General features: G+C 42.7%; 1 protein-coding gene across 3 annotated transcripts in view; it reads right to left on the bottom strand.

Annotated features, from left to right (window-relative positions):
* The window catches only part of LOC117205324 (dystroglycan-like), a 110513-nt gene extending 99343 nt beyond the window's left edge, over positions 1 to 11170 (bottom strand). For all 3 annotated transcript variants that reach the window (XM_033443613.1, XM_033443618.1, XM_033443616.1), the window contains exon 1: positions 10766 to 11170. The gene's annotated coding sequence lies outside the window, so the exon portion shown is untranslated. The remainder of the gene's footprint in view (positions 1 to 10765) is intronic.
* Between the last annotated feature and the right edge of the window lie 10412 nt (positions 11171 to 21582).

The following is a 21582-nucleotide window of genomic DNA, read 5'->3' as shown; positions in this document are numbered from 1 at the left end:
CTCCCCAGAAGCGATACGTAACGATAATATTGTGCAAAGGATTTTGTCATAAATTCCTAAGCTTATAAAGATAACCCGTTTCTTTTCAACATTCGGTTTCCAGTATTTGCAGCAATTTCCAACAAAAGTACCGTTGAACAAACATTACGTGTTAGCACACTTTTTTTCAAGCGTGAGATATAACGAAGCAACGTCTGACTATCACAGTCGAATTCTACTTGGGCGAATCTATCGGCTGACGTGCATCTGCCATGAAGAATTCGCTAAATACTTCAGCTACTTGTGATTTTTCTACCGTTGGCTTGGCAACTAAGTGATTGCGGATTTTGTCATTGGGTGGTATTGACAAAATCGGCAACCACTTAGTTGCCAAGCCAATAGAAGACGTCTGTTTAATCGGCTGCTAAACCTTTCAAAACTGGACCATTTTAGCCTGTGAGAGTAAAAATTGCTTTTCGTCGATCATTTTTCCGGACAATTTCCTAAACGAGATATAAACGCAAAAATCTGAGACAATTTTGCCAGGAATAAATACATATATTGTTAAATTAAATAACAATTTACAAGTACAACGTTGCTTATACACAGTATCGAACGTGTAAGGGACAAGACATCTGTTTTAAGACATCAAATTCAGATAAATGTGATTCTATTAGGTTGTCCGAAAAGTTTCTTTCGTTTCATAAGGTGACAATAGACGAACAATAATTTGTTTTATATTATTTTATTGAATTAGGTATTTCTATTTCTATCATTATGTTCGTGCATAATTCAATAAACTAATATAAAACAAAAAACATTGCGCGTGTATTATTTTCTTATCAAACGAAAGAAACTTTTTGGACAAACTGATACTATATACATGTGTGTGTGTGCTCAAAAAGCGGCGTATTTATGTCTCTAACGTAATGTGTTAGGAATATTTAAAACTGGTGTACGTAGGGTAAAGAAGAAACAGAAAATAGATCGTAAATCTCGGTAAAACGATTGGAATAGCTTGGTAGGAAAAGAAAGAGAAAATTAAGAAAGCACATTACACGTGTTCGCTGGAAGTCGTTTTCCCGGCAGATTGCGAGCTTCCGTCGCGAACTCGCCTCCTCTCGAGCGTAAATCAGGGGTGGTTAAAGGGCGGCGACGTTTCTTCGCCGATGAACGCATATGCGTGGAGGATGTTTGCGGACACAGGCTGAAGGCAGTAAATTACATTGACACACGTGGCGCGACAGAGACAAAGCCCCGGACCCCTGTGTCCATTTACCAGGGACGTGCATACTGGACGGATCCACGACAATGCGCGTACCGACCGCCTCGAGCTGCAAGTTATTGCCAGCAAAGAAAAACCGTGTGCTACAGGAGCAACAAACACGCTGAGAATCGTAGAAACGTACGTGTAAGCAAAATGAAAGAAGAACAACAGAACCCTTTCGCCAATAAACAAACGAAATTTAATTAACCCTGAAAGCCGTTTTTAATTAAACGAATGTTTAATCCAGCCGGTAAAATTAGAGTTTAATCAAGTTGATACCGACCGAAGATCACAGGTCGAAAAATAAATTCACTTAAAAAGTGGAATATCAAAAATAAAACTTTCGATAGAATACTAAAACGAGATTAGTCAGGTTGTCAAATTCTACAAGATCGACGCTATTTAAAGATGAACTGTATGTTAATAGAACAGATAAAAATAATAGAAAGATGCATATGGAATAAAATAGACAAGTTTAAAAGCAGCATATATATAAATAGGAAATTACGATATAAATATAGGAATGGCGGAGGAAAATAACGATCGAGAAAAGTTGCAAGGAATGTTGCTAGATTTAATTAACAAGACGACTAAAATACAAACCCGAAGCTGCACGTTCGAAACAGGATGCCATCGGTATCGACGGTTCGTCATGGACTCCTGACAAATTCCATTGTCAACGCCATTACGTGACCATAATATCGCGATGTTCATGCGTGCCAGCACACGAGCCATGTTGGCCGGCTAATTGCGACGCGTGTAGACGACGTACACGTCCAGATATGTAGTAGCAGGGTGCGGTATACAAAGGATCGCGTTGGCTACAGACACGACCAGAAGCTTTCGCATCGCTGGTCGGTTCCACCTCCCGCAAATCCGCGTACCATCGTCCTCGCAAAGACGCATCGAAAGCACCGGAGCATTTCTGCGGCTCGCGGTATATAAAAGCTTCGGTGTATGCCGAGGGGACTGCTTTTACGACGCCACGGTGTAAGTTAAAATTGAAGTGGATGCCGTCTAAAAGTCTAAACGGTCGACCTACTGTCTCGAAAAAAACGTGCCTGCTCTAATACACCTTGATAGGTTGCTATGTTACAACCGGCGTTACGGGCGCGACGCTTCTCGAGAAGCAGACCACCGTCGCTGTTACTCTCCCGTCTTACGTGGTCTCGCCATGTCGTGTGGTGTTTCGTGCAACAACGTGACTTGGATTTTTGCTTTTAAGAAAGATACCTTTTACCGTGTAGCTTTGACTTTTAGTGCACGAGGCGTGGTTTAATTTGTAATAGAAGGTGGTATAACAGAAGTGAGATATCAGAGCTGCGTGGAAGTTAAACAGATTAGGATGGCGGGTAATTGTTCTGGCAATGCAGATATCTTGAAACTGTACGGAGTAGGTTATAAGTTACAGGACACTTAATCAAACGATACTTCGGTAAAATTGCCGCGTAAAATGCGACGAAGAGTACGATCGACCTAGGCAAATAGTCTCTTGTTACGACAGGTTGGCATCGTAAAACGACGAGGTACAATCTAGGCGGCGCCAACTTTCCGGCTAGATACGTGGTATCTATAAGGAAAACTCCAAGTATCGTTGTTCGAGTCGCCGCTATTCGTCGACTTCGTTTCGTAGAATATTCTTTCCTCGTCGATGTTGTTATCTTGCGTTTGTATTCTCTTCGAAGGCTTTCCACGTAAACATACTTTTGCATTAAAATACTTTCACAATTCTTACCTTAAATTCTTCGCTCTTCATCACACCCGGAACAAAAGAAAGTAGCCCAAACTCTGAATCATATCTCGTCGTCGTATCGCTTCTTCGGACTATTTTCGAATATTCTAAGTTTTAAACTTTTACGATGACTAAAATATAACTATCGATGTATCAAAATCTTCGAGAAGTTTCACCTTCTTTTTTCATTCCTACACTGAAATCCTCGCTAAAACGTCGGAACAAAGCACAACGACTCTAATACCCGCAAATCCTATTTTCGAATATTATCTTCGAATTCTAAGCTCTGTCTGCAACGTCATTGGTCCAAGAGCACGGACGTCGAATAGAAATGACTCGAGTCTCGTCCATTGCTAATTGGCCCGCGGGATTCACAACGACTCTTGCTAGACCGTTTCGACACGTGTACTTATGTACACATCGAGAGACACGAACAGGCGAAAGAGCAGAAGCTAAGGGCAGAGAGAGAGAGAGAGAGAGAGTCACGCTCACAAAGAGCGATGTTGACCACGAGAGATCGTGATTAGAGGAGGTTGTCGATGCTCCGGAGGGGTTTCACCCTCCGATATACGAAATGATATATCGGCGGACGTGTCAGGCTGAAGCATCTGCGCGTTCAGAGGACTTGACGTATACGCGCCGTGTAATCGGAGGATCTGCGGAGGTCACCGCGCTGCTAATGAGTCTTAATGAACGGGCGTGAGAGCGTACGACGACGCGACGATGCCCTCCACGGCGTCCATGTTAATTCCGTGATAGATAAGGGCACTCTGAACACGCGGTTCGTCGAAAGGTTCTTGTTTCTTGTGAAATTTGAAAGGGCACCGACGATGCAACAGTCGTCAGACATCTTCCAATTCTTAAATGGCAGGCTAAGAATGGATGCTTCGTCTCTGTCCGCTCTTCCTATCCATTTAACACTTTGACTGATCAAAACTTCACCTACCACTGTACAACTATACCTTGAAACTTTCTTTGCATCTTAAGAAAACAACTTTGGACAGTTGAAAGATCGACTGTTTCCATAGAAATCCAGCGTGCTGATAAGCCATTTCAATTAATCAATTCTGTGTTACCGAGGCTGTCTCTTCATTTGATCGTGGGATTAGGAAACGAAGATGGAACGTTTCAAAAATATCGATTATTAGAGTATAGCAGATTTATCGTCTACTTTTGGAAGACTCTTTAAACTACTTTGGACAAGCATCGACCTTAGCTACCAAGCGACACTCTTAACACCTTGACTGCCACGTTGGTCAAATATGACCGGCCATGCCTTTTTCTGTGACACCACATTGGTCATTGTTGACCGGAGCGCTTCAACTTGTTGCGATTGTAAAAATTGAATGAAAATTGACAGTTAGGGCATTTTGGATATAACCGATAAATAGAAGATACTTTGAAATAAAAAGTGCCCCATTGAACGATTAAACATTTTTACTAGAACATCAATAAAAAGAAATGAGAACAAATCTTGCATCTAACGGTGCACTGTGTTTGCATCCATATCTGCGAGGGCTAATCTACGAATATTATTATAAACACACCTTAGAAAATAATCGCAAATGCTGCTATATAATCGTATAATTGAAGTTAGAAGTGTGCACATACCTTACTATTATATATAGAATGAGCAAATACTATTTACTAATGTCTTCTACACGTTTCGACAATATATTCTGCACGTTTTGCTTACGACGAAACAACGAATGCGAATGGTTTGTCGAAATAAACGAAGCCTTGTTATAATACGTCGCTATCAACTGTTACCAAGGCGCCACGGTGGTCACCCGCGACCACCAATGAGATAAACGGCCGATTGGGAAAGAATGTTGTCTTACATCGTCAATTTATTATCATTTTGCCATTATATGCTTTGAATAATAAAAATACCTCTGTGTCGTCCTGAGCGAAACGCGTGATTTCGGCGTGGCAGTCAAAGTGTTAACACTTTACCAACCATTAGCGATTCAACAGCATACGCACGTCCAACCGGCATCTCAGGCGCAGATTCTCCTTGGCGCCGGCTCTGTTTCGGTTAGACTCTCCAATGCCATTCTTTTTGTTCATTGCAAACGGTACGATTCTCAAATTGGTATAAAACTGTGGCAGCTTTCAAAGCAACGCAACTGACGCAACTGAGCAAGATATCTTAGTACTAAATAACAAATTACTGCTCAAATAATGAGAAAGATTGTCGATGACAAAAAGCCGATTAATAGGCTATCGGTCGGCAAGCGTCGGCGACAGAAAGCCGATTAATCGGCTATCGGTCGGTAGAGTGTTAATAATGGTTACCGGTAACAAAGAAACAGGTTTCTCATTTATAATGGTTATTCCTGAGCGGAGTTGCTCGAACTAAGACACCGATTCTCGTAATATAACTTAATTTCGGTTATACGTAAATTGTTAGAATCGCTGAATATCCATCCAAATGGATAGATACGTAACTATCGTGTAGTTGGGAAAGTTCGATTTTATGGCGAGTTTCTATCGTACAATGAAACCTTCGAACAAAGACTGGTCTTAATCGGAGAGGTACTAAGTTCTAGACATTTTATTCGACAGAAGGATGAAATGTAAAGTTTATTGTCTGACGGAATGTCGGATCTTTTAAAACGTTATACCGTCGGAGTGGCGGCTCGTTAAACGTAAGTTCGTCGTCCAACCAGAGGTGCAACTTGCATGTAACCTAATTACATCAGTGAAGTGCTGAATATCTGGTCTACCGTGAGTCGAGTCCCTCGACACTGGACGTTCTACGAAAAAATGTAATTGCTTCTGCTCTCTCGAGAAAGAAAGAGATGACATAAACCCTTTTGCGCCCGGTTGCAACTCGCGTGCGAGTGACCTTTTTTTCTGATAGAGTACGAAGATAAATTGCATTCTCTTGGCGTATCTATCGTCGAAAGTTTCGTGATTAATGGGACAAACGGGCAGTAGGGAAAAATGAGGTTATCGGAATCGTTCGAAGGCCAAAATAATTACGATAGCTGATTACTGATATTTGCGGAAAATTCCAACTTGCAAAAATGTGTAAAATATTCAGAGTGACGTACTGTTTGTGATATTTATTAGACAGTACAAGTTCCCACGCATGTATTTAAGTTCTATCGGTCTCTTATCAAATAGCTTATTACGTTCGAAGATTGTCTTTAACTTCTCGAATTTAGATTCGTAAGAACGTCGTCGCACTGATATTTCGATTATTCCCGAGCTCAATAACGAGATTTAATTTCTTGCAAATTTTCTTACATGCATAATACGTAACACGTGATTTATAGTAAACCTTTTCTTCTTTAATATGATTGATGATCGACGATGCGATAAAACTTAATAAGCGAAATGGACCTGTCTATGCAACGCGCACTACGACACTACACAAAATCATCCTTTTGAAAAACGAAAACGCATGAAAACAGATAGAAGTCAAAGTAATTGTACGAAAAGAAAAGGGTGGCAGCCATCTCCCCAGCTTCCGGCATTTTCTCGTTAACACGGTTCGAGGGATCCCATTGACACGCGAAATTCGCCATGGCAACACGACGACCCTTTGCTCGCTCTTTCTCTTGCATCCTTTTGCGTCGTGCGAATCGGCACCACAGGTCGACGCTCAGACACGAGCCATCCGATTTAAAGGAAGTTTGACAAGCGACCAAGGATTTTTCTCCTCGGTCAAACAAAGAGTTCGATTTCACTCGATCTGGCTAACTGGAAAGGCGATGAAAGCGGAGGGGGAGGAAGCCGACTCGACTTAAAGAAGAAGAAGAAGAAGAAGAGGGACGAGGAAAAAGAAAATTACATCAGCTGCTTGGCAGCGATCCCTTTCGTACCATCCTAACCCCCGTTTCTTCTTCGCCCCTTTCTTACTACGCGAGCCAGCTTCTACGAAATTCAACCTTCTTGTCCGTTTGCTACTTCTGGGAACCTCTCGCACGTTTTCGCCAGCAACCAACACACGGCTAACGATCGCACACCTACCAAACCCACGCAAAACGAATGCGAGAAAGTATAGACACCGCGAATGAATTGCCTTGCATCGCAACATTGCGAATATATGAAATTCTCGGCTGCCGCTAGAGACTCGACGAAATCCACGCGAAGGTGAAAATTGCGACGAGATGCTGGATGAACGTTTTTTTCAACGGTAAAATTTCAATTCAACCAACATCCAAGAGAATTGGATGCTACGAAGGATCGACCCACCCTCGGATATACGTACGTCGAAGCTGGTGAAAGGAATGGAGAGATACACAATCCGTCAGACTTTTAGCTCTTCATTTCTGTACGATAGAATGAAAAATTTGTGTCGCTTGTAGACAGGGGATTCGCATCGTCTTTTTAAAATTATGAAAGTTCACCCTGTCATGTTCAACGAATTCGACATCAATTCTCTATAATTAGAATTTGGTCAACTTATCGTAATCCACCAGACTTTCGGTTTCGTCTGTAAATTAGATTGGAAACTTATAATTGCTATTAAGCGAGTAAAACACAATAACTCGGCGATAAACAAACGAAATGCTTACTTCTACGGAATTACACCTACGAACCCTTTGAAATTACAATTTTGCTCGTTTGTGTGCGAGAAAGAGTAGAATTCGTTACGCTGCAGAAGCTTAATCGGGAAACTCGGATCTGATAATTGCCATGAAACGATAATAAAACGCAATAATCCAGCGACAACAAGCGGATACAAGCTAAAATTCTCCAAGCATAGTTCTCCAAGTTACCTGGCGTTACGAACACCTAATCGCATATTCTGGTAGCAAAAAGAAATCGCATAAAGAATGTTGTTAAGCAGCGTAACGACTGATGTCAGAAGAACGTCGCGTGTCCAGAAATTGAGAAACTAGAGTCTACGACGTTGCCTACGTCGACCAAGAAGAGTAGCAAAGTGCGGTTTGAACTGGCGAAAAGCTATTCGTCTTGGTGCACACCAAGAACGCCACTTATGGTAATATTTCGTACATCGCGCTGCATGCATAATGCACAGCTCTAGAACTCGGAATTTATGTTTCGAGGACGAGAAGCCCGTTGTTACGAGGACTCATGGCGGAGGATTCGTGTCTTCTGTCCGCAAGAAACATCTGCCACCGGCGTGGTAGGTATGCCGTGTAACCGAACGAAGAATAGAGAGAACCAGCTTCTACTCTTTCAGGGATCGCGACCGGCCTTCTACCCGCTGCACGGTCACTTTAAAAAACGATTAACGCTTCACGGACCGTGTGCAGCTCGATCTTCAATAAACGTCATCGTTTTTCCGCGATAAACGTACAAAGCGTGGGGGAAAAAGAAATACGATGGAACGTGAGTGTTGGGAACGATTCTACTATTATCACGATTATTATTCGATAATTATCATCTTACGTAGCGCAATTCTGTGTTGGTAATTATATATTTGTGGGGAGAATTTTAATTTCATTGTATTTCGATTCTTACAACCCGTATGCTTCCACGTGTTAAAATACTTACATTTTTATACGTATTGGGTTGGTAACTAAGTGATTTTAACAATACCACCTAATGGCAAAATTCGCAATCACTTAGTTGCCAACCCAATGCTTCTGTAAAATTCAGATAAATATGGATCTAGTTTTTAGAAAAATTGCAATTGTATCTCCCCTTTACCGAACCCTTTATTTAAGTTGATTTTAGTTTTCGAATCGATAAAATAGACATTTGCCTTCGCAGTGTTTCTTAATGAACGACCGTAGGTAGCTTGATTCATTTGCTGAGTAATTATTTCCCATGGAATTCAGCAAGCGTGTTAGCTTGTAGACGCTGAGAATCGCAAGAAAGCTGCCATAGAATGCAAATCACAGTGAAGCAGCAGCGAAGAGGGTTGGACGAGTGGAGGCGAAAACAGATTTGCAAGCCCGGGCCACTGGCGGATTTCACTTTCGGTGGCAACGAGATCGATGCAACATCGCGGAGAAGAGAAAAACTCGTGCCAAGTAAACAGGAAGTTCTGTTACGACCGTGACAGAGGGGTGATGAAGAGACGCATCGCAGACGGAATAACGAGTTACCATAAAACAGACTCTGTTTCATAAGGAAATGCCATTGAGATTCATCTTCGGAACGTTTCACGTATTTTTCGTGAAAGACAAATATTAGTTCGACGATAAAAAAAAGCTCTTAACGTTCACCACTGTAATCTTACTTAGCTGGATTTTATATTTGACCTCTTATCGCAAATGTATAAATGGAACTATTATTTTCCCGAGAAATAACATTCCATATAAATTTCCACACAGTTTTATAATAAAGTTAACGAAATAAGAAAAAGCTACGTGTTTTGTAGCAATATGTCTCTCTAAAAATCAATGAGATCTTAAAAGCCAAACCGATCGATTTTATCAGGCAAAAAATAGGGTAACGCGATGACGTTACAAATACTTGTTAACATTTATTATGAAATTTACGATGACTTATATTATCCTATATTATCCAGTTTTTTTTTTTTTTTTTTTTAAGAAGATCAATACCAGACACGTAACTAGATAGTGGAATTAAAAAAATGTACGAGAAGCGGAGTTGATCGTTCTGGCTTCTGAAAGACTTGTACGCAGGATCGATATTTATTGGCCATAAAAATATCGTAAATTTTCTCACAAGTTTGAAAGCTGAATGGAATCGGCCTGTCCGTAGTTATCGAACTAATTAGTATACTTCATCTGCCAAGTACGAGTTGAAGGAACTCTAGCTATACTTTAATAGGTACCGGTTTTCAGTGAATGGCAGTTCTATATATACAATATACATATACACGCTATCGATAGCCTTTGAAATATCGGCAATTTCGCTTGAATGAACGATTCGATATCATTTCCAGTACAATGCAGTTCCGCTCCTCGATCTGTTTACCAAGTTCACGTACGTTTATACGACAAGAAGGAAAGCAAAAGTGGAAAAAGATGTGCATGAAAGAAACACGTAGAAAGAATGTAAAAAACATATATAACGAGGCGTATGTTTGTTGAACGCGAACGTGAAATATAGTCGAGCGTGTCCCGTTCGAAATGATAAACTGCAGTCTTTCGAATGATCGGCTATTGCCCTATCGATGGGTATGAATCAATCGGTTAACGGTAGATTCGGGGCAGTCGATGTCTTGTTTTATTGTCACCGATAGCCTCTCGACACACGGTGACAAAATTGCAAACGATCGTCAACTGCGAATCGCGATATTCCGCTGTAATACATAACCCAAGCTTCTGTTGTCGACGCAAGATTATTGACCTTATAGTTAGAGTTCGTGTACCGTAGCCGCATGAACGTAACATTCGAAAAAAAACGGAGGTGCGACTAAAAACAAATACAAGCTACGCGTCCGATACAAATACAAGATACGCGTCCGAATAATTTCCTATACAAAGAGCCGCGTAAGCGATTCGAGGTGGGATTCCCATTGAAGGAAGGAAATCGCTACCCAGACACAATGGTGGTTGCAAAGAAACAGAAGGTGCATCGTTAACCTTCGTCCGGTCGGTGGAAACTGCGGTCCGGGCGGCGAGCAGCTGTTCCGAAAGTGCAGACTGGTTTCGAGGCCGAGTTGGCCTCGGTCGAAAGTAAAAGCGTGTAACCGTAACCGGTATCGGCGCGACGGATCACGGCTACAATCGCGTTGGTTATACATAGGAATCTATCTTTACGTGTCTACACAGCGGCCGGATCACGGTTACCTATGGTCGCGGAAATAGAAGCACGAAAGAGTCGTCTAACGTGTCGCCTAACCTTAACCTATCGCGCGGTTTTTGTTCTCTCTGAGTGTTCTCACTCACCTAGCGGGACGCGTAGAGCCGGCCAGAACTCCGGAAGCCAGACGGGGAGACGTGCAGCGTCCAGTCTTCGCGAGCGTGTAAAATCCCCGTGTGCTTCTTCTTCCACCACTGTGTCTATTCGCACCGACGAGAAAGACGCACGCTCCTCGCGAGCCGGTCGAGAAAAGAACAGCGACAGCAGCGGCGGCTGCGGCCGAACTGAAACCACGCTCCCTTTTTCTCTCTCTGGCTTTCGACTGTCCCGTTCGACCGGCCTTGTCGCGGACACGCACGCCGTTACCAGAAATATTCGTTACAGAAGAGAAAACAGAGTGGAAAAAATGTAAAGAGAACTACACCACCAGCGACGACAAACGAGGACGACGAGCACCGCGACGATCCGCGTAGGCGCTGGGCGCGTACTGTGCCGAACCAACGAAAGCAGTATGGCGCCCGGCAGCTTTCCTGCTGCGCGCTCGCTCCTCTTTGTCCCCTACCACACGCCTCCGTCTCCCTCCCACCATAATCCAGCTACATGCCTTCTCTCTTTTTATCTCTGTCTCACTCCCATACGCGAATAGGTTATGGATCGTCCGACTCTGTCGCGCGGCATGCGCCCACCACGTTACCCCTAGTGATGGGCATTTGAATACCTCTGTCGTAAATTTTCCAATGGCACAATTTTATGGAGGTTTCGATCCAGTTCTTAACGGATTAAGAAATGATCGGTGGTATCTACGAGGTTCGTCGATTAACGTCCGTGTTATTTTAAATAACTTTACCGTGTTGTTAGGCTTGGAAACTTTTATACAGAATCAGATACTATAAAATCATCATGCTTCGACGCTCTTTTACCTTCGATATCTTTCCAAATGAATCTAAACCCTTGTCATACGTTGAACACAATTCGACGTTCCTCGAACCCATCGCTCACTCCCAAGCCTCTCTCTCTCTCTCTCGCACGCGCGCGCGCGTCAATCTAGTGCACTCTATCGCTCGTCTCTCTCGACGCACCGCTAAACTGCTCTTTCTCTATCTCTCCGCTGTTGGCCAGGATTCTCTCCTTTTCTCTTCAGGAGTTCATCCTTCTTCAACCAAGACTCTTCATCACGCTGCACCTTCGTTTCACCCAGCACCAAGAGTATCGAGCATCTCCCTTTCGCTTGTATCGCGCATATGTCCGTCTTTCTCTCGCCAAACCAACTTCCCCCTCCATCGTCTCGACGTCCAGCGTTCCCCACCAGTACGTCTGGCGATTTGAAAGTGGGGAGAGACAGCGACGATCGTGCGGAACAGAGACACACGAGGATACTTTCCGTTAGCGCCGTCGGCGACGAGCCAATGGAGGCACAGCAGGAGCAGTGTCCCCTGCGAGGTCGCGCGACCAGACGCCTCGCTTTCCCCCAGAGAACGCGGCAGCGTGGGCGAGAGATGAGATTAAAATTAGATCGATTGTCTTTAATAACCTGTGCAGCGCCGTATCGCGCCGGCCGATGCTTCGCGTTAACCAAACGCAACAGTTTGGAATTGCACACTCGCTGCAGCATCGCGATCGAACATCGGCCATGCCCACTTTTATCTTTTCTAGCCGACGAAGCCGATTGCGAAACGAACGACGCGGTTTTCGCGGGGAGAAAGGTCGAAGGTGTTGATAAAGTTGTCTGTCGACGCTGCATTTTTGCACACGTTGCAAAACAGGAAGAATATCGTTGTAGAAAGTATGAGAAGATTTTTTATAGTAACATGATGAACTCATCCTTCGCCAGTCCTTGTGGAACCGAACCATTGGCCGGATAAATCGGATGATCGATTAACCCGAAAGTATCTAGGTATCTCGTCTCATAACTGAGTCGTTGACTCATACCTGAAAGGTAGATATAATACATGCAATGTACTCGGATAGAATAGCGTTGATTAAGTATCTCTTTTTGCAGAAGAAATCATTGATCTTTGTTTACTTCTTGAAAAAAAATATACCCTAAGTATAGTGTGTATTCTATGTACTTTTGCCTCTTTATTCCTATAAGTGTATAGAAACGTCCACAAACTAATAATAAAACAGTCAAGGTGATTAAGAAAGTGATTCAGCGTTTTTTACGTTTATTAAACTTGATTATGCTTTGATCGATAGCATAGAAATAGCAAGAAATACCGTGTACACTTACTTTGTTACACTAAGCGTTTGTAGATATGCAATTGTTACTCCATTCGGTTTATGGAACGTAACATTTTACATTTATGCGGCATCGTAGGATGGCTAACGTATATATCGGAAGGAATTTTATGCGAGGATTTTTAAAAACGGATATTAACATCGAGGAGGGAAAATCTCGCGGACGGATCGAGTGGAAGAACACGGAGTAGGCGTTGGGGCCACGTGGGCATCCGTGTGATGTAGAAAATGCCAGGGAAGCGAAGACAAGCGTGAACGTAGCAGGATAGATGATTCATTATATTGCGTGCGGAATATTAACGAAAAAGGAACAGCAGAAAAATAACAGAAGATATCGAGCCTGTTCGTGGAAACGAGTAGCTCGGCTATACGTAAATATCCAGAAACGAGAAAACGAACAAATATAACATATCGATATATGGTTGACGTTTAATCGCAGTTAAACGAAGCACCGTGTCGCCTTGTAAGATTCATCTGCCAGTTAATCTCCTTATTAAGTTTTATTACATACTCGGCCGTCTAATTGCCTCGTTAGAATTAAGTTAATTTTAGGTATCGATCGTAGGCCCGATAACGGACATCGATCGCCGGATCCTCTTCGGTGTCATTACCTCGTCGTCTCGTTGATATCCCACGGAAAATCGTGTCTCTTTTAATAAAGCTGATCGCGAAGGCAAACGCGTTAGGTTACGCTTGATTTTCTCTGATATTTCAGCCGGCGGAACACGACGTTTGCACGGAAGTTGCGCCGGAATATTGATTTCGTTCGAGCGACTGTCTCGATAGAAGCGATATTTGCCGTATAATTCGTTAGCGAGCGTGTCTTCTATACGCGAGCCGCGTTCGACTCGCCCGTGATCTCTACGAGCGATAAAACATTTCCAATCTCGAGCATTTCGAGACTCGTTGCTTCGAGACGCCAAGATTTATTCCGCGTTTTCCTTTTTCCAACGGGACAAGCGAGTTGCGCGGTTAAAACGATCGCGATCCAACGTTCCGCCGTCGAACGCACAAAGATTCGATAACGCCGAAACTCGCCAAGTTGCCGGTGAGTTTCCGATCGTAGACAGGTTTGCCACACGGTGTCGTCCGCGAGAACGTAGCAACCTGTCGGTGAACGCTGGCTCCAATTTCGTCGCGATAATCACGGAGGGAAGAGATTACGGGCGCGGAAAAAACGAGCGTCCAGGGAGCAGTCGGTGTCTACCGTAGAATCTTTTATTTATCAACTCGAGTCACATCGGTGGAGCGGTAGTCGTGACGAGGGTGGGAGGAAGTCTCGCGAGAAGCAAGAATAAGAAGACGGTGACGCGAGAAAGAGGTACAAAACGCGAGAACGCCGGTCACCGGACGGCAGCAATATCGCTGAAGAGAATTTCAAATCGCAGCTAATAGAAAGCAACGACGAACGAACGAAATAAGAGGCGCTGCATGGGGATGCCGCGTCTCGACTCGGTCGGCCCCTTTCATCTCCATGGATGCAGACCCTCAGCGATCCTCAACCTTGACAGCCCTGTTCCTGTAATTGCATGGAAATCCGGGCTGGCTGATTCTGCTTCGGGCATGGCCACGACGGCGACGCCTCTCGAGTAAACACAGCCTCGAGCCAGGCTCGAACGCACCAGCTCGAGGGATCGGTTAAGTAACGACAACGTATTATTCCTTAATCTCGCTCACGATAGAACGTAATTACGGATACACGACGAACGAATCGCACGATTACCGAGGTTCACGATAGGATCGGATGTCGATCGATCTTTCCATAGGGAAGGAACACCTTGATTGCTATACATGACTGTATCAGGCGTATCATAGGCCGTGGCTCGTATTAAAATTTATTATCGACCGATTCGATTATTGGTGAAACATTAAATTAGGCCATGAAACGAGCCGCTTCTGCCGCCGCAGACGATCCCGCGCAGCCGATCTCAGCCGTACGGAAAATTGCGACTTCTTTCCGGCTAAGACTCGTATGCTTATTAATATGAAATTGTGGTAATCGTATTTATGTGAACGGTAGTATAGTATGGTATGCTACGTATACGTCTTCTTTTAGATCCTCGTCTGGGATACGTTTGATTATAATCGTTCGACTCGTAAATGTATTTATTCTCTTTCTTAATTAACCGAGTACGGAAATCATTCTCTGCCGTAACATAGAGTGGCTCGTGAAGGTACTTGAACACTTACGATAGGAAACTTTTGCGTGCATATACGAAACATTTTGAAATTCCATTGTTACGGCTGTTACGATTATATCGATCAAATTTGAAAGCAATCTGAAAATTACAAGATACAGCAAAAATTCAATCAGAAAGTAGTTTACATCGCGAATTGCCTGGTTACTTTAGTGACACACGACGCTCATTACGATACTAATGAAATTTCAAAGTGTCTCGTGTAACGAAAGATTTCGAATACTTTCGCGAGCCACTACAAAGCTACATAAATAATTGTTATTGGCTATTGCGACTGTTCTAACAATTGTATGTCTCAATTGCATGAATCAACTGGCATTACGATACAATTACGCTCTGTTCTCCACTCGTTTGAGAGCGAAATACATACATCATAGCTTAGACGTAATTCCAGCAAAATACCTCGCTGGAGAAACTACTGCCGGATCGGTGGAATCGTTGAAGCGCACGGAAATCGTGTAGCGGCCGTGGCCGCGACATTAATCGACCGGTGCGCGCCATATGCGCGTACAGCAACCGCAGGTAACCGCAGCCGATAACCTGTTCAGTTTATCTTGTTGCAGCACCACCGCGAAACTTCGCGGCGTGTAACGTCGTTTCCATTACTTTTTCGCCGACGATCGCACACGATCGATGCGACGTAATGCGGCCTAATGCTTTTTCAAATCGCAACTTCCAAGTTAGAAGCGACACGGGATGGGAAACAGAGGAATAAAAAACAGAAAGCGAAAAACAAGAGCAAAAAACGGGTTATCTTTTAAATACTCGGTTGAAGCATCGATTTGTCGGATATCGACTGATGATGAATCGCGCAACTCGTGGATTAAAAACAAAGAGAGAGAGAGAGAGAGAGATAAAAAAAAAGAAGAAAGCCAAAATAAGAAAAACGAACAACCAGACAGCAAGCAGTTTCTATTCATCGATAAATCGTTATAGCTATTTGCACATCGGCTCGCTGACTTTTTGTCGAAAGTTCAGAGAAGCACGAGCGCGGATATTGAAAGCAGCAAGTATGCCAAAAAATTCGTGCGGCCGCGTCACGAAACTGGTTACCCTGGCTTTCTATGGTCAACCGGTAGACGCGGATGCATCGAAGACGGGCAGGTGAATGGGCCCGATTCATCACAGCTAGACCTTCGCCTTCGCATTTCCTCGTATGTACAGATAGGAAGCTGGCGTAGTTCGATTGCAGCGATACATCTCATGTATGAGGTAATTTGCCCGCCATTGAAAAATATCGAAATGGAGTTTGATAATCGGTTAGCGAAGGCAGAACGTTGCACCGCGTTACATATTAGGTATGCGCAATACGAAGGTACATTGGATGTTCAGTTTTTTTTCTATAATTACACGCGCATTTCGATTTTATCGGAATTGGTATATTCGAGCACGTCGGTTTCCCATTAAAGACGTTTGATAGTTTACGGTACGTTTAAGGGTAAGGGCTGCGCTCCAAGGGTGGATAGAGCGTCTGTGGTTTTGTGGTTCTTTCGAGTAATAGCTTGACATTATGCGTCAGAGGATGAATAAGATCCAAGAAGTTGCTCCAAGTCTCGATTATTATTGACCGCGAGATGCAATCATACACCACCGCTCTAGACATGTATAATCTTTGCCTCTTTCGTTCGATCATTCTTCATCGTCGTTGGCTTTTACAGCGTGCAACAGCTGCGGAAAAATTACATGAATTTGAAGGCTCGCAAGGAGCAACTATATCAATCGGAGCAGCGTTTTTCTAGCTGACAAAACGACGACTGGTCTCAAGCTGGCAGACGATAACAGCGGCTTCTTTAATTAGTGGCGCGGCGCTTCTCTTCGGGGCTGATACCGCAGGGCTTGGTCGCAAAAAGGAACCGCGAGGAACGAGCTTTTATAGGTAGTAGTAGTCGGCTAAAAGATGGATGAAGACAAGCAATTGCACGCGGAGGGAGGTCTTTTTGCCGCAGTCTCTTCCGGCTGAAAGTGCGCTTCGTAAATTTGTCGTGATGCGGCGAAATCGAAAAATCTCGATGAACCGTGAAGGAAATAGTGGCCGTACGTTTGTCTGAGCCGAGTCTCCCATCCGGCAAGCTATCCTTGTTACATTATTATTTCCATTACGATGTTCCTCCTTTCACAAAGCCATCGATTCAACGTTGTACGTCTCCATTGCGAGTTATCTGCCGCCAATAAGTCTTGACGTAGAAAATGCTCGCAACGGACTAACGGAAGAACGCTATCCGATTGAACTAAATTGAAAAATATATGGTTTCACCGCAGATTCACGCCATCTTCCACTTACTTCGAAAGGTGTTATTGATTGGACCATGAGACGATCGTCGAACGATGTGCAAGTGGCCTCGCAGTTACTTTCAAGCTCTAAGTGGCCTCGAAACGAACAGTTGTAAACAGCCTTCGGATGATCTAGAACGACTTTGAACAGAACGCCGAATGAGCTCGATAATCTTCAGATTTCCACCAAATGATAATCGATTAATCGATCGGTTCTTGCGTAATAGATAACTTTCCAAGATAATCTATAATTTGTAATATATCCTGATAAGAAATTATTCCTGAATCAAAGCATGTATACGCTTATAAGCACGATTTTATCTACAACTACGTGTAAATTGTCGCGGGTTACTCATCGTGTGGAAACTCTGAATTATTTTCTTTAATTCGTGGACGCTCTGTACGTGCTTCTCTTTTGGGAACGTGTTCTAGCATCGTAAACGATTTCCGGTTTACAAAAGTACTATATATCTTTCGTCAGGGACGCAGGTTAAGTTCAAACAATTTCGTCCCCGTTCTCCGACCATCTTTTATTCTTCTTCCGAATTCTGTGTTTTTTTTCTTTTCCTAAATTCTAACTTTCAGGGCGTGCCGTTAACACACATATACACATAGAAACGGAGGAAACAGAGAGATTCGGGGAAATTGTTACGTTCATCGGGAAATAGCTGGAACCTCTGCAATTTCGTATCGAAGTCCGAGAAGTACTTGGTAACAATCCGATGCCTTTGTTTCGATGGGATCCGTGGAATTAAAGCAAGCGGAACTTTTCATGGAAAGATACCATGGCCGATCGATGGTAACCGAACGTCCACTGCAATATTACCTACTTTTAAAAATACAAAATGTGTTTTACGCATACACTGTTGGCCACAAGCGTTACGACACGTGTTGATATTTGCTTCCAATTGGATGTTGTTCGTTGCCTCTACCTTCTAGTTGCTTTATTGCAAATTGGTTATTTCATTTGCATCATATACGGTAGCTTACGTTGTCCCAATGTGTGTACGTAAGTATGTATCGTCATACTTGTAAAAACTTTTTACGACCGTAATGTGTGTCTTATACGAAACATTTCTAAAGTTCATTAACACCGTAATGAGAATGCTTGCTGACGCACACATTTGCAATTTTCTATGGTAATTGTTCGAATACTTTCGTGAACCGCTGATTATGGTATGCCAATAGTCATGACCGACGACAGTTTAGTATTTTCTAATTTACCATAAACCGTGGATAACAGCGCGATAATTGCCAGGCGACAGATAAAACGAATCCCAAACAGACATATAATATCGAGTGATACTTTCACATTTCCAACGGTTCGCCAGAATATTCCACGCTCATCCCTCCAAAGGTTGCAGCCAAATACGCGAAGAGAAAGCAACATGATTCTACCGTATCGTGAAGTGTACAACGTTGTACACATCGATGTGTTTCAAGGGGATATCGAAATACCATTAGATTCCCAGACAAAATACACAGGCGTTAGGTGCGTATGTAGGTTCGCGACTTCGCGACGATTTCGCAACCAGCCTGTTTCGGTTCAATGATAAATAAGACGAGCGAAGCGTGCCCCTCGGACCAGTAGTTTCCGGTCCAACGAACTTCCCTTAAATGTCGCGAGGGAACGACGAATGACGGAAATCGTATGTCTTCCAGTTACGAATGACGTATGCGGCTCGTTTAAACGGAAGTGGTACTCAAAGGTTTAGAAGCAATAGGCTTAAACTATGATCTCGATCGCAGTTGTTAAATTGTTGGTAATATTATATTTTTAATTGCTATATAAGCGGTATTCATTTCCATATTGTTATCGTTATTGGCATTGTTATTTAGATATATCTCCATAATAGTTTCGTAATACCAACTGTACCATATGGTATTATTCATTTAATACGAATTAATCTGCACTGGTAAATCAAATTTGATTATATTACGATACAACCGTATATTATATAATAAATTATATAATACGATAGCCGAAGCTACGTAGATATTCCTGAATTTTTTCCCTCGCGATAATTCTCAAAATAATATCTCCGCACTTAATTACGTTGCCTCGTTTAATTAGCACAGACTTCATTAATCGTATTGATGTTCGTTATTCATTAACACTTTGACTGCCATGCCGAAATCACATGTTTCGCTGAGGACGCCACGGGAGTATTTTTATTATTCAAAGCATGTAATGGCAAAATAATAATAAATTGACGATGTAAGACAACATTCTTCCTCAATCGACCGTTTATCTTATTGATGGTCACGGCTGACCACCGTGGCGCCTTGGTAACAGTTGATAGCGACGTATTATAACAAGGCTTCGTTTATTTCAACGAACCATTCGCATTCGTTGTTTCGTCGTAAACAAAACGTGCAGAATATATCGTCGAAACGTGTAGAAGATATTAGTTAACAGTATTTGCTCGTTCTATATATAATAGTAAGGTATGTGCACACTTCTAACTTCAATTATACGATTATATAGCAGCATTTACGATTATTTTCTAAGGTGTGTTTATAATAATATTCGTAGATCAGCCCTCGAAGATATGGATGCAAACACAGTGCACAGTTAGATGCAAGATTTGTTCTCATTTCTTTTTATTGATGTTCTAATAAAAATGTTTAATCGTTCAAAGGGGCACTTTTTATTTCAAAGTATCTTCTATTTATCGGTTATATTCAAAATGCCCTAATTGTCAATTTTCATTCAATTTTTACAATTGCAACAAGTTGAAGCGCTCCGGTCACCAATGACCACCTTGGCGTCACAGGAGAAACCATATTTGACCAACGTGGCAGTCAAAGTGTTAACCCTTTGCACTGCGAATTTTTTTCAATTTCGTTACCAGCAGCTCCCGACGCTTTTAAATGTTTTATTTGAAATTTACTTTAACTAAAAAATGAGGCAATTTAAATAAATAGAGGAAGAAAGAAATTCACTTAAATACCAGTTTTACTCACACTACTATTGTATTTTTTAATTTTTAAGTGTATGATATATCCTGAAACAATTTCCAGGGTGCGATCCTGCCTTTCTTTCGCACGTTTCGCAAAAAAAGGTGGAACCCGACAAAGGAACTCCTGAGATAGAAATTGATGTCGAGTTACACTCGACGTAGGAGTGCAAAGGGTTAAACACTCCAACTGTGCAAACGAAATGGCAACGAATGTTCGCATAAAAGGAGCGTTAAAAATTGATAAATGTAAAATCCTTCCGAAAGGACGATAGGCGTATTTAGGTTCTATATATCATTCAAACGGAGCGATCTGATGTAGAAATGCAAATGTAAAGTTTAAAAGGTCTAAAAACCCATTTGTAGCTTAATGTCGATTAAAACGAGCAAAAAATGGTAGGAATGAAAAATCTGGAAACGTAAATCATCCCTCGAAAGCATAGTATTTTATGGCCCTGCAGTAAAGCGGAGAGTTTTAGTTTCGACGTCCCGCGAGGCCCTCGAATTCCCGTCATTTCGCCTCGCATCGCTTTATTTTCTCCGTCTCGTGCTCCTTTTTCCTTGAGCGGATTTAAAACGCGACACGTATTCCGCCCGAGGAGGATGTCTCGCCTTCCAAGATTCTGGGTTTCTGGATTATTCAGCAGACCCTCTTGCTCGTCGCGTGTTCCAGTATCTTTTTCCGCGGTACGGAAAATCGTTCCATCCAAACCTTAAGAATGTTTGTCCAGAATAAATTCGACTCGTTGCCGAAATCGTCGAGCGGATTTCGTTTCCTTGTTTCGCTATTCTCGCGTCCCGATTTCACCCGACCGCTCAGATCTGCTTTGCCCGATCGGAAAACGATGCAGAATCACCGATGAAAATCGCGAATCGATGAAAGAAGGAAGGGAAGAAAGATCGAGCCAATCGATTTACATATCTTGCGTGCGTCGAGTTTCTTCCTCGCTCGCGGTTTTTGCGCTCCACGGGGAAAAGAGAGAAGATTTTCCATGGGAAATGGCAAGAAATTTCAATAGCAAATGACACGGAACAGAAGGAACGGCGAAGAAAACGAAAGAACTATTCTCTAGGATCTTTTTAGTCCTCTTCCGAGAACCCACCGACTTTGAAATTTCCCACCGATTTAACAACCTACACGCGTACCTTTTTTTCTTCCCTCGTAGTCTTTCGTTCGATGGAAAGGAATTCGTTCGTAGACTTCGATTAACGGGAGATAAAAGAACTCTGAAAATT

The sequence above is a fragment of the Bombus bifarius genome, unplaced genomic scaffold (genome assembly GCF_011952205.1).
Source record: "Bombus bifarius isolate JDL3187 unplaced genomic scaffold, Bbif_JDL3187 scf7180000007990, whole genome shotgun sequence".
Lineage (NCBI taxonomy): Eukaryota > Metazoa > Arthropoda > Insecta > Hymenoptera > Apidae > Bombus > Bombus bifarius.
Note: the sequence above shows the minus strand (reverse complement) of the source record. Positions and strands in the feature narration are given on the sequence as shown.